Source organism: Hyla sarda, chromosome 6 (assembly GCF_029499605.1).
Source record: "Hyla sarda isolate aHylSar1 chromosome 6, aHylSar1.hap1, whole genome shotgun sequence".
Taxonomy (NCBI): Eukaryota; Metazoa; Chordata; class Amphibia; order Anura; family Hylidae; genus Hyla; species Hyla sarda.
The window spans coordinates 185605143-185618758 of record NC_079194.1 but is presented as its reverse complement, the minus strand read 5'-3'; positions in this window follow the sequence as shown (position 1 = coordinate 185618758).

Here is a 13616-nt window from a genome sequence, read left to right as displayed (position 1 = left end):
CTTCCAGTACTTTTTAGGGGCTGTATACTAAAGAGAAATCCAAAAAAGAAATGCATTTCCTGAGATGTCCTGACCACAGTGCTCTCTGCTGACCTCTGATGTCCATTTTAGGAACTGTCCAGAGCAGGAGAAAATCCCCATAGCAAACATATGCTGCTCTGGACAGTTCCTAAAATGGAAAGCAGAGGTCAGCAGAGAGCACTGTGGTCATGACATCAGAGGAAATGCATTTCTTTTTTGGATTTCTCTTTATTATACAGCCCCTAAAAAGTACTGGAAGGATTAAGATTGTTTAATACAAGTGATTTACAAATCTGTTTAACTTTCTGGAACAGTGGATTAAAAAAAAAAATAAAAAAAGTTTTCCACAGGAGTATCCCTTTAAAGGGGCTTCCTTTGACTGACTACATGTCGAAATATTCAAAATGATACGCTGAAGCAAAAAATAAGGATATGGTCACACCTGAATAATGCCTTCTGTTTGTAACTGATCCAGACAACTAAAACTTAAAGGGGTACTTTGGTGGAAAAATATTATTATTATTTTTTTCAAATCAACTGGTGCAAGAAAGTTAAACAGATTTGTAAATTACTTCTATTAAGAATCTTAATCCTTTCCATACATATCAGCTGCTGTATGCTCCAGAGGAATATGAGTAGTTCTTTCCAGTCTGACCACAGTGCTCTCTGCTGACACCTCTCTCCATGTCAGGAACTGTCCAGAGTAGGAGCAAATCTATCCTGCTCTGGACAGTTCCTGAGATTGACAGAGGTGTCAACAGAGAGCACTGTGGTCAGACAGAAAAGAAATTCAAAAAGAAAATAACTTCCTGTGGAGCATACAGCAGATAAGTACTGGAAGGTTTAAGATTTTTTAAATAGAAGTAATTTACAAATCTGTTTAAATTTCTGGCACCAATGGATTTTTTCCACTGGAGTACCTCTTTAAGTGGATGTGGACCCCCTTACATGCATGAGTTATGCAGTTAACTCCCTTTATGAGCTAGTGTTGCAATACTCCCAATTATGCAGTTCTCTCATACCGCTTTACTATTACAAGAGGAACATTTTTGTCTGCACAATGGATATATCTGCCCATATATATAACATTGGGTTTTACTTTTTTTTCACATGACGGGGGAGATTTATGGAATCCTAGGCAGGAAAAAGTGGTGCAGTTGCCAATAGCAACCAACCAGATCGCTTCTTTCATTTAAAAAAAGACCTGTGAAAAATGAAAGAAGCAATCTGATTGGTTGGTATGGTCAACTGCCCCATTTCTCCTCTACGCAGGTTTTGATAAATGTCCCCGACCATTTTGATATTTTGTGATTAGACATAGTGAGGTGAGCAGGCTGAGCACACCGACGTAACTGTGATGTATGGCCCATCTCTAACCCTCACTGCACACACAGGACTGTGGTTGGGAAAGCCCTGTGTGTCTGCTTCTAGCACATATGTAGCATATTTTCCATTGCCCAGTAGATTTCTTGCAGCATTAAATATGCTGCATTTGCGCTGTGTGTGACCCTACCGTTAAAAGGGGTACACCGCTAGAAAACATTGTTTTCCTAAATCAACTGGTCCCAGAAAGTTAAACAGATTTGTAAATTACTTCTATTTAAAAAAAATCTTAATCCTTCTAGTACTTGTCAGCTGCTTTATACAACAGAGGAAGTTATTTTCTTTTTGAATTTCCTTTCTGTCTGACCAGCGCTCTCTGTTGATACCTCTGTCAGTGTCAGGAACTGTCCAGAGTAGAAGCAAATCCCCATAGCAAATCTATCCTGCTCTGGACAGTTCCTGACACGGACATAGGTGTCAGCAGAGAGCACTGTGGTCAGACAGAAAAGAAATTCAAAAAGAAGAGAATTTCCTCTCGAGCATACCGCAGCTGATAAGTACTGGAAGGATTAAGATTTTTTTTAATAGTAGTAATTTACAAATCTGTTTAACTTTCTGGCACAATTGATCTAAAAAAAATGTTTTCCAGTGGAGTACCCCTTTAAAGAATGTCAGCTAAATGCAGGGGAAAAGAATAAGCACAAAATACAGAAACTGACAAGTGGTGGGATTCAAAATCTGCAGCTTGTAATTTTAAGTATTGGAAACACAAAAGATTTATTGTGTATTTTCCCCACTGACTACAATTTTAAAGACATTTGGTTAGATGTACCAAGTGCAGGATTTTCATACACTGGACACATGTAATACTGCGCCCGTGTTTGCTGCACTGTATGTACTGCAGGGGTGCGCACCTCTCAGTAAATACAGTGGCATTGAGGCTGCCTGTGCTTGGAGCGGACTTACATCTCTTGGACAATGCAGGTGTAATGTGTGATAGATGTCACGTGTGCTGAGGCCACTCTCCCTCTATGCAGAGCAGTGCTTCCCTTCCCATTTGCCGTGAGTGGCGCAGACTGCAACAATCTCCATTTTACACATAAGCTCTGTGACTTTTCTGTCCGTACCGAGTCACGCAAATTCATATCTCCCCCACAGATTTTTTTTTCCACATAACCTGCACTGTAAATCCACAATATAAAATTCACAACAAATCTGCACAGAAACACGATTTGGTGAAAGTTTTATGTTGCAGAAAATCTACACAATAGATCCTTGTAACAAAACTCCTAGGCTGGGGCTGGCAGCACTTTTACACACAGGATGTGATTTTCTGTGGAAAATCCCATTGGAACTGCGAGCAAATCTGCAGCGGCAAATCCACAACAAATCATGCAGATTTGAATGCAAATTTGCTGCTACTATAAAAATTTTATCTAAAAAAAATAAACACATCATTGTGTTTGAATTTTCTGTAGATCTGCAGCATTTTGTGCAGCAAATTTCGCAACATTGCAGGTTTATTGCCTATTTTCACTTTCCCATTGAAGTAAGTGGGGAAATCCAGGAGTAGGTCTTCAAAAAGAGTGGACTAGCTGCAGCACTAAAATTGTTATCATAAAGGTAATATCTGCTGCAGATTTTGTGCAGGTTCAATTTGTAACACTGTGGACTTTCCACCAGTGAACCTGATGTGTGAAAATACCCTACAGGGGCACATGCTGCATGATTCTGTAAATATGGAAAACCACTCATTTCAGCAAATAGATCTAGAACTTAGAAGGACGACCTTGGCATCGCAGACGTATTGTGAAGGACTGCAGTAGAGTAAAGGTAACTGGCGCTGATCTGTAACTGTTTGAGGAGTCTTTGATCATACTCAAGTGTTTAATAAGCCAGTGCACAAGGTCCCTGGGAATGGTCACACTGGTTCCTTTCTCTCCGCTGTGTACTGCAGGTAACACTTATAGATATGGAACGTTTACTTAACTCTTAAGGCTGCACCTAGGTGAGATTGTCACAGGACTGCCAGATACCTCAGTACAGAGAGAGGAATGCAGACACATCTATGTCATTATCAGCCGCACGTCTGACTATTCCCCCAGCAATCCAGAATATCTTCATTGTTTAACTTATCCACTTCATGTAAATATTAACAGGTGCCTCATTGTAAGAGCTGCTGGGAGGGGGTGTGTGAAGATAGAAGAATTATCAGACATGAGGGCAGTGACGTGGCAGATGAGCACACTGGTATACCCCCTCCCCGTACACAAAGCATGGACCAAGGTCAACTGGTTATGTCTTTATTTCTGGAACAGTGACTCTTATTACATTTCTTTTAACTGAAGAGCTCAATGTAACAATCCCATAAAATGCCAACTTTCCTACAAGTCATTTTTTCTCTTTGGCTGGGACTTTCCTTGTTACCTGCACATTCTGTTATGAATGCCAACCACATTGATGCTCTGGTGGGTGAATGATGTCAAGAATCTAGTGAAATGTTATAGTGGAGAACAGTCTCCATATAAAAGGGTAAGAACTTTTATTTTATACATATACAGATGCTATGCAGACTTATTTATATTTTATTCTCTTTTGTACCAGCCAACATATCATTCTGCAGTATTCTGCAGCGATTGCCATCACTCGCATCAGTTTCTGATCACTATGGGCTCACAATCTAAATTCCAACTTAAAAGGGTGTTTTCAAGTTATTTGATATTGATGGCCTATTCATCAGCATAGGCTATTAATGTCGGCTTGGCAGGGTGCCGACACCTAGCACCCCACTCATCAGCAGAGCCCAGCTCGGGCGTACACACTATGAACAGGGCCAGAAGCAGATGGCTCCATTCATTGTGTAGTGGTGGCTCTGGGTTACTGGATTTATTTCATTGGGAGCTGAGCAGCAGTAAGATAGCACTGCCCCTACACAATGAACCGTCATCTGCTTCTGGCACTGTTCATAAGGGAACATTTATCATTGTAGGTGTAGCATTTTTTTAAATTAAATTTATTAAATGGATGCAGGGCATTTGATACATTTTGCACAGAAACACATATCCTGGAACTACAGCGTATTTTACGCTGCAGATCCGCTGGTGAAGGCCCGCTCTATGCTGGCTTTACATGTGCCTGCTCATAGCGGCAATACACCGCTACCAGCAGGCACACTGCGATGTGCGAGTCAGAGTATACTGGCACATCACGGGAGCTCTCTGCCTAGCTCAGAGCAGGGAGAGCGGCCACGACGTGAACATCGCTGCAGTATATCTGCTTGTAGCGGCGTATTACCGCTACCAGCAGGCACATGTAAAGCCAGCATAGAGCGGGTCTTCACCAGTGGATCTGCAGCTAAATACACTGCGAAAATCTGTGCATGTGAACGTACCCTTATACTCATACACTAAAATACTAAAACCTTGAAGCAGGCTATCGAAACATGTCAGTTTTTAATATACCTGAAATCCCCCTTGGACGTTGTATGCTGAAGTTTTTAATAAAGTTTATTTTTATTTTTCCATCTTCATGTGAAGTGCTGGACTTTTTCCTTCCAGTAGTTTTTTTCTTGTTGGATTTTTTTGGAAGTGTTTGCACAGTTGATGAATTCATAATCACTGCATAAGTGAAAATGATAAATGGTGTACTGCAAGTCAACATTGTGACGAATTGAAGAATATTTAAAAAGTTGCAAAAAAATAAAATAAAAAAAACCACTGCCCCAAATATAGGCAACAAAACAGATCTAATTGCAATGATAAATGTCCCCCAAAGTGTATATGTTAGAGCCATGGCTCTAATGTACAGCTGATCATCAGGGATGCTGGTGTCGGCAGCCCACGAATCAGACATTGATGGCCTATTCTGAAGACAGACCATCAATGTATAAGTTCCAGAAAATCTCTTTAAAGGGGTACTCTGGTGCTCCAGCGTTCTGACCATTTTGATCAGAATGCTCAGAGCTGGAGGCCGTGGGGTGGGGTGGATTTCTGGGCGATCCACTGCTGAGCTAGCCGGAGGGTTTACCTCATGTCCTATGCAGGCTGCTGCGTTGTGAATGATAAAGCCTGGCAGGACCAGGCTTTAATCAATCGAGGGCGGAGCACACAGATCAATGTGGCTCTATGAATCCACATAGCCTTAGGAGGAATCATTTGATTCCTCATACAGATCAAAGTTTCCACTTGTTTTTTTTTCTGGCAGTTTTTGGAATACTGACACTGCAGTTTTTAAGCCAAAGCCAGAAGTGTATTCAAAAGGAATAGGACATATAAAGGAAGAACTTATACTTCTCCTCCCTTATGGATCCACTTCTGACTTTGGCTCAAAAACTGCAGTGGCAGTATTCCAAAACCTGCCAGAAAAAACCCAAGTGGAAACTCAGCCTAGGGGTGCATTCACACTGGCCCTCATTTACTATTCTAAACCAGACTTGTTTTGTCGGGTTTTTTGTCGCATCTTTGTCTGCGACATGTCGCAGACATCGTGCGCCAGTCTGCGAAACGATGGGACATTTTTTCCCGACGGACCCGATGTGGATTCTCCGGAACCCGAAAAAGGGGCGTAACCCGACATTTCTGAGCTTTCCCACGTATTTATAAAAGGTTTCCAAACCGAATTTGTTGAATTGTTGTGGATTTTTTCCCTACAGTTGAAAACCAAAACCTATCAGTGAGCAGAATCCAATAGAAGTCAATGGTAAAAAAAAATGTTCCACCAGACATTGTTTTCAAGCGGAATTCAGAATGGATAAAATGACAGAAGGCAACAATTTCCTGACCTAAATTATTCCTCGTGAATTCCTCAGTGTGAACGCACCCCAAAAGTCCCCTAAGGGACTAAAAGTATGAAAAAATAAATAAAAGTAAAAAAAAAAAAACACACATTAACCCCTTCCTTATTAAAAGTCTAAATCACCCCCCTTTTCTCAAATTCCATATAAAAAATATGTAATCATAATAAAAATAAACATATGTGGTATCACCGCATGCGTAAATATCCGAATTATAAAATTATATCGCTAATTAAACCACACGGTCAATGGCGTACCTGCAAAAAAAATTCAAAGTCCAAGATATCATATTTTTGGTAACTTTTTAGATCATGAAAAAATTTATAAAAAAAGCGATCAAAAAGTCCAATCAATACAATAATGGTACCACTAAAAACTTCAGATCAAGGTGAAAAAATGAGCCCTCATATCGCCCCATACGCAGAAAAATAAAGTTATACGGGAAATTTTAAACATATAAATTTTCTGCATGTTATGATTTTTTCCAGAACTAAGACAAAATCAAACCTATATAAGTAGGGTATCACATTAATCGTATGGACCTACAGAAGAAGTTAATTTTACCCCAAAAAAATCTACTACGTAGAAACGGAAGCCCCCAAAGTTACAAAATTGTGTTTTTTTCTTCAATTTTGTCTCACAATGATTTTTTTTCCGTTTCGCCGTAGATTTTTGGGTAAAATGACTGATGTCATTACAAAGTAGAATTGGTGGTGCAAAAAACAAGCCATCGTATGGATTTTTAGGTGCAAAATTGAAAGGGTTATGATTTTTAAATGTATGGAGGAAAAACCCTTGGTCCTTAAGGGGTTAAACATGAATAATCGTTTTTCAGAAAGGTCAGTCAGATCCTCCAGAATATTTTTCCATCAGTGCAATCCTCATCCATCTGCCATATGGCATTTATATTCTAACTGTTGGACATTTACCAATACCACTAGCAATGGTTTTCTATATGCCTAATGCTTTTTGTTTCATGTAGTTAGATTGGACAATCATTATTGGAACAAACAGATCATAAAAGTTATAGATTTGTGTAAACAGACCTTGACACATTGCAGGATCAGACTACCCACAAGATTTATTTGTTGCCTGTAAACATGGTAATACAGGCCTGCGTAGGAGCTGTATACACAAAAAAAGTTATTCATATATATTTATTTTATTTTTTAAACAATTTTAGAAGATGTTCAAATTTTATTTTTGATACTCTGGAGCAACAACTGGTGGCAACAGTAGACACAGCCTTTAATGTTTAACCCACATCCCTTTTTATCCTCGGTTTGTTGTTAAAAGGATTTTTAGAAGGGAATATTCTAAAATTCTTAAATCTTAAAAAAGGGGTATTCTGGAGCATGAAAAAACCCATATCAATCTTCCATCCCCCAGTTGATGCTGTTCCCTACTGCTGGGTGCTTCCTGGACTCCTCTGGACACAGAGGATTTCCTGCAGCGGTGACCCATCTCAGCCAGTGATTTGAGCAGGTATTTAAGGTACGTTCACACGAGCGGATCCCCAGTGTGTATTACGCTGTGGATCCGCCACTGAATCACCGCTGTATGCTGCCTTTACAGGTGCCTGCTCGAAGCGGCAATACTCTGCTACAAGTAGACACACTGAAGCGATGTGAGAGTCGCTGCGCATGCGTGGTATACTTGCACACATCATGGCTGCTCCCCCTGCTCTATGAGCTACGCAGAGAGCTGCCGTGATGTGCGAGTATACTGCGCATGCGCACAGCAACTCGCACATCGCAGTGTGTCTGCTCATAGCGGAGGATTGCCACTCAAAACAGGCACCTGTAAAGGCAGCATACAGCGTTCCTTCAGCAATACGCGCAGGGCGTCCACTCGTCTGAACGTACTCTGTGTCCACAGCAACTCAAAAAAGCTTGGCAGTAGGGTCTGGCACAGTTAGAATAGTACCGCTTTTTATTTTACATGCCGCACTGAGAACATTTAAGTAGGAAATGAATGCTGGGGAATACCCTTTTAAGACTTGTTTTTACAGAGGATGTGACAAAATTAACAGCTATCTACCACGCCCCATTTTGATCTCAGGTAAGATTGCTTTTCTGACATTGTAATAAATAAGACAACAACACGAAGGTGGAATGAAACTGCATTTTACTGAGAAAAATGGTTTTGCTACAAATACATAATAAATTGTTTTAACTTCCAAAAAACAGTTAATTATCATCAAAACTTCTAGTATTCAGCATGTTCTGCAAAATAAAACAAGTAACAGAGACACAGTGTAAGAACTACACACAGACAGACAATATATTCACATGTGCAAGTCCTCCTTATATCCACACAATCTGGAGGATACAGGGCTCTGAAAAGAAGAATTTGTTGCAATATGCACCCCATTCCCTGCCCCCCCCCCCCCCTTACATACAGACACCCCACCCTCCATCCCAGCCCCAACACCATGACCTGTAAAGATCAGGTGCATGAAAGTGTCTGGATCCCCACTACTAACCTTCAGGTTATAGTACATTGTATGCACTGCTCCGTGAAGTGGGAATAAAAGCTTTTGATATACATTTGGTCACGGACTCCTCAAATCTATAGTCAGTAATGCAAGGGTTAATCAAAGCCAAAATACAAGTAGAGCAGTCGGCTAGTTACGTTCACAAACTTTATCTGTAAATGGTCACCAATAATGCTCATCTGTACCCCTTAATTCTTACATCACTTTCAAGATAAGATGAAGGTGGGGCTCCCACCCTGCTTTCTCAGGAACAGATAAAAACCTTAAAAGGGGTACTCCAGTGAAAAACTTTTTTTTTTTTTTTTTTTTATCAACTGGTGCCAGAAAGTTAAACAAATTTGTAAATTACTTCTATTAAAAAAATCTTAATCCTTCCAGTACTTATCAGCTGCTGAATACTACAGTGGAATTTCTTCTCTGTCCGAAACACAGAGCTGTCTGCTGACTTCACGAGCAGTGCTCTCTGCTGACATCTCTGACCATTTTAGGAACTGTCCAGAGTAGGAGAAAATCCCCATAGCAAACATATCCTGCTCTGGACAGCTCCTAAAATGGACAGAGATGTCAGCAGAGAGCACTGTGCTCGTGATGTCAGCAGACAGCTCTGTGTTTCAAACGGTAAAGAATTTCCACTGTAGTATTCAGCAGCTAATAAGTACAGGAAGGATTAAGATTTTTTAATAGAAGTAATTTACAAATCTGTTTAACTTTCTGGCACCAGTTCATAAAGGAAAAAAAAAAAAAAAAAAAAAAAAAAAAAAAAAAAGTTTTCCACCGGAGTACCCCTTTAAAGGCAACTAGCACAATGGGCTGTGTAAAGCATTGCAGCTTTGTCTCATTCCCTTGAATAATGCTAGTGTACTGTACAATCCCAGACCCAGGACTATTGTCCAACACAGTGTTTCCCAACCAGGGTGCCTCCAGCTGTTGCAAAACTACAACTCCCAGCATGTCCAGACAGCCGTAGGCTGTCTGGGCATGCTGGGAGTTGTAGTTTTGCAACAGCTGGAGGCACCCTGGTTGGGAAACACTGCTCCAACAACTCCTTTTTAAAGCAACTAAATAGAATTGTGTTCAATGTAATTGAAAAGGACTTATCCAGGTCTCATAATACACAGTATTCTTAGATTTTCATGTAAGAGGAAATGCTTGTCTGTGTCTCCTCTCTGCCTGTTTGTGAATGTAACCAGTGAGCCATCTTCTATTACAGAATGAGTAGTCCCTTACAACCTTTGACTAACCATCAAGTGAAATTAAGTCCCCATGCAACAAAGGCACCCCTACTTATTTATTTCTTTTTTTAACCCACAATCTTATTACAGTAAAAAGAAATGACCACGGACAAATCAAGAACAGTAAAAAGACCCACGGCAATGATAAGAAGACGCATTTGCATTGTTCAGTTGAGGTAAGAGATTGTTTAATCGTGTACACTTAGGGTAGCTGTGCCCTGGACTGTGCCTCTCTCTAGAAGGGACTGGAGTAGGCAGGCTGAACTCTGGCCTCTTACCTTCGCTAAGGGGAATGTCACAGAAAAAAATAATAATATGCATAACTAACACTGTATAAGACTACAACAGATGACTAAATTATGCTGCACAAAAGAAAGTTAACCCTCCTACCTGTAAACAAGTCAACGAAAAACGAAAAATTTACTTCTAAGGAAGGAATTAAACTCAATCTCTGCTGCCCTTTATGGTGTATGAGGGGTGCTACATGAAGAGATCACAACGGGCAGCATGAATGTGATGTGAACAAGCTCCAAGACCACGCTCTGCAGCAGTTCAGAAAATTACAGAATCTACATAAAAGGGTGTTGTTACCTATTACCAGAGAATAGTGCAGTGTTTCCCAACCAGGGTGCCTCCAGCTGTTGCAAAACTACAACTCCCAGCATGCCCGGACAGCCAAAGGCTGTCCGGGCATGATGGGAGTTGTAGTTTTGCAACAGCTGGGGGCACCCTGGTTGGGAAACACTGGAATAGTGCATTATGGCAGGTCCATGTATCCAACGGCAACTAGAAGAGTTTTAAAGCAGTTATGCATACATAGATGGGGGGGGGGGAAATGGGGGAGGGGGTTACACAAATTACAGTAGCCTGGCATGTGTAAGAACACAGCATTGATGCCCTCTGAAATTGCTTTAATATAATATAATTTTTGGCAGAAGAACAACCCCCCCCCCCCCCCCGCCAGTTTTATCTATAAATATAAGGTTCTAAGGATGGGCAGTGGTCTTACCATTTGAGTTAGTGAGTTCCTTACCCTTGCATGGCCAGCTATAACAAATGTACAGACACACCTATCCATTGGCTATCTGGTATTGCAGCGGAGCTCTATGGGCCAGGGCTGCAGTATCATACACTACCTGTGTACAGGTCTGGTTTTCAGGAGACCAAAAAAAAAAATTGTCTTTCTTCATATACATCCCTTTAAGAGAGTGACTTCTACACCACCAATTCTCAAGCAATCGGCTCGTTGTCCCATGGCTGTCTCCGTGTATATGTAGAAAATAGAAATCAAGTTCAGAAGCTATTTTCCTTCCCTCCATTAACGTTTTTCTGACCCTCAAAATGAAAACACTGCAGAAAGTCAGCTTTATAATCCAGATTACCCTGGGTTCACACCACGTTTTTTGCAATACAGTTCCCGTATCAGGTTTTTGATGAAAAACGGAATCCTCAAAACCGGACTAAACTGTATCAAAACGTGTGTACAAAATGTTAACCCATATATGGTTAAAAACCATACACGGTTTGAAAAATAATGTCCGGTTGCATCAGTTTAAAAAAAAAAAGTATACGTTTTTAACTTTTCACTCCATTATGAATAAAGTTTCACTTGTTTGAAAAAAAACTGCAAAGTCAAAAACCATATGGTGAAAATCGGACGGAACCTTACGTACATACGGTTCTCATGTAAAAATAAAAAATAAATAAATAAAAAACGTATATGGTTTAATACTGTTTTTCACCCAGACCAAAAACCGTGGTAGGCTATGGTTTTGGGTACGGGAAAAAAACGGACAAAACCATACAAGACGCAAAACGGATGCAATAGGATGCATCGTGACAGGGGCGTGACCAAGCAGAGAACCCGCGAAACGGGACAATCGTTCCACGAGCTGGGCTGAGCTCTTGCTTTCTTTTCTTCCCGACCTGAGCTACATATTTCTGTGTATTACTTGGAATAAACCTACACCTTCTTGGTCATGAAACCGGGTGAGTGCGTCTTTTGTACCCTTCTATAATGTCTCATAGGATGCATCGTTTGGCATACGGTTTTCCATGGAGAGTCAATACATATGGTTTTCAATACGGTTCCGTATGATTTTCACATTGAAATTGTATACAGGGAATGTATTGCAAAAACATAGTGTGAATGCAGCCTTAGACTATAACATGTTAAAGGAGTACTCTAGTCCAGAGTATTCCTGCTCCGTTCTGCCCGGGCTGCAAAATAAATGAAAATGAACCATCACTCACCTCCCTGGGTTCCCGCGGAGCGCCACTACAGCTGATCGGTCCTCCGGTCCATCCTCTTCATACTTCCGGGTGTAACGAAGCGTCACATGGCGCTCAGCCTATCGCCGGCCGAGGCTGAACATCGCGGCGGCCGGCAATAGGCTGAGCGCCATGTGACGCTTCGTTACACCCGGAAGTATGAAGAGGATGGACCGGAGGACCGAACAGCTGTAGTGGCGCTCCGCGGGAACCCAGGGAGGCGAGTGATGGTTCATTTTCATTTATTTTGCAGCCCGGGCAGAACGGAGCAGGAATACTCTGGACTAGAGTACTCCTTTAAGGTCCTTAGCCTGATGCTTTACCCATATTCCTTTCAGCCATTAGAGAGCATGGGGAAACATGCTTGTATAGATAGCGAATGCAACATAAAAAAATGTGCAAATGGCAATATCTCAATTACTTTGCAATGAAAGTAAAGACACTGATAAAGCCACAGCCTGTCAGCTAACAAGATAGAGCTGTAAAACAAATGTAGAAAACCACTAGGGTGCAGGTGACAATACAGGGGCTTCAGCCATGCTATATAGGGAGTGCTCACAAACCACAGGTAACATTCTTAGAAGTTCAGGCTTTTTAAAAAAAAGAGGTTTGGGATCCCAATAAATTATTTAAAATGATGTTGAATAATTCTATACGTGTAATGGTCACTATGAAAAATTACCTAAAACAAAGGTTTGGAAGAAAGGGGGAGGTTTCATGGCCTTACCTAATATTAAATAAAACATTTTGAAATTTCAGATAATGCCCCATTTAAGTTGATGGATTGGTAATATTGTAATGTCCAAAATTTCTCTTTATTTGTAACCGCAGAATTGTAAAGTGCTGCGGAATTTGTAGCACTTAATAAATAAATATTATTATGATTTTATAACCTATGTGCTCTTTTACTCATAGGTTTGTGATATAAACATCAATGCTGATATGCCCTAATATGTGCTTTGTTACAATGAGTACCAGGATCCCACTATCCAATATACTGGGAGGGGGTTTTCTAGATATGAGACCTGATTTTCAACCTTCATCAGAAACTCCAGTTTCGTGCAACATCCTTCGACTGAAAATACACATGCTGTTTTTGGTGAAGTTTACAGCACAATTTTTGAGCCACAAGCCAAAAGTGGATCCAGCTCTTATAAAGATCCACTCCAGCTCACCGTGTAATCCTGTCTATGACCAGGACTGGTGCACAGCAGCTCACATATAGCAAAATGCAGACAAAGGGGAAGGTCCAGCGCAGATATGTGCCAAAAACCTTCACTTTATTGTTTAAAAGCCAGAATAAAACAAGAAAAGTAGTGACGCATTTCAAGTGCCAGTATGCACACTTGATCATACAATTAATTGTACGATTAAGAGTGCATACTAGCACTTTTTCTTGTTATGCTGGCTTTTGAACAATAAAGTGAAGATTTTTGTGACATATCTGCGCTGGACCTTCCCCTTTGTCAGCAGTAAAGAT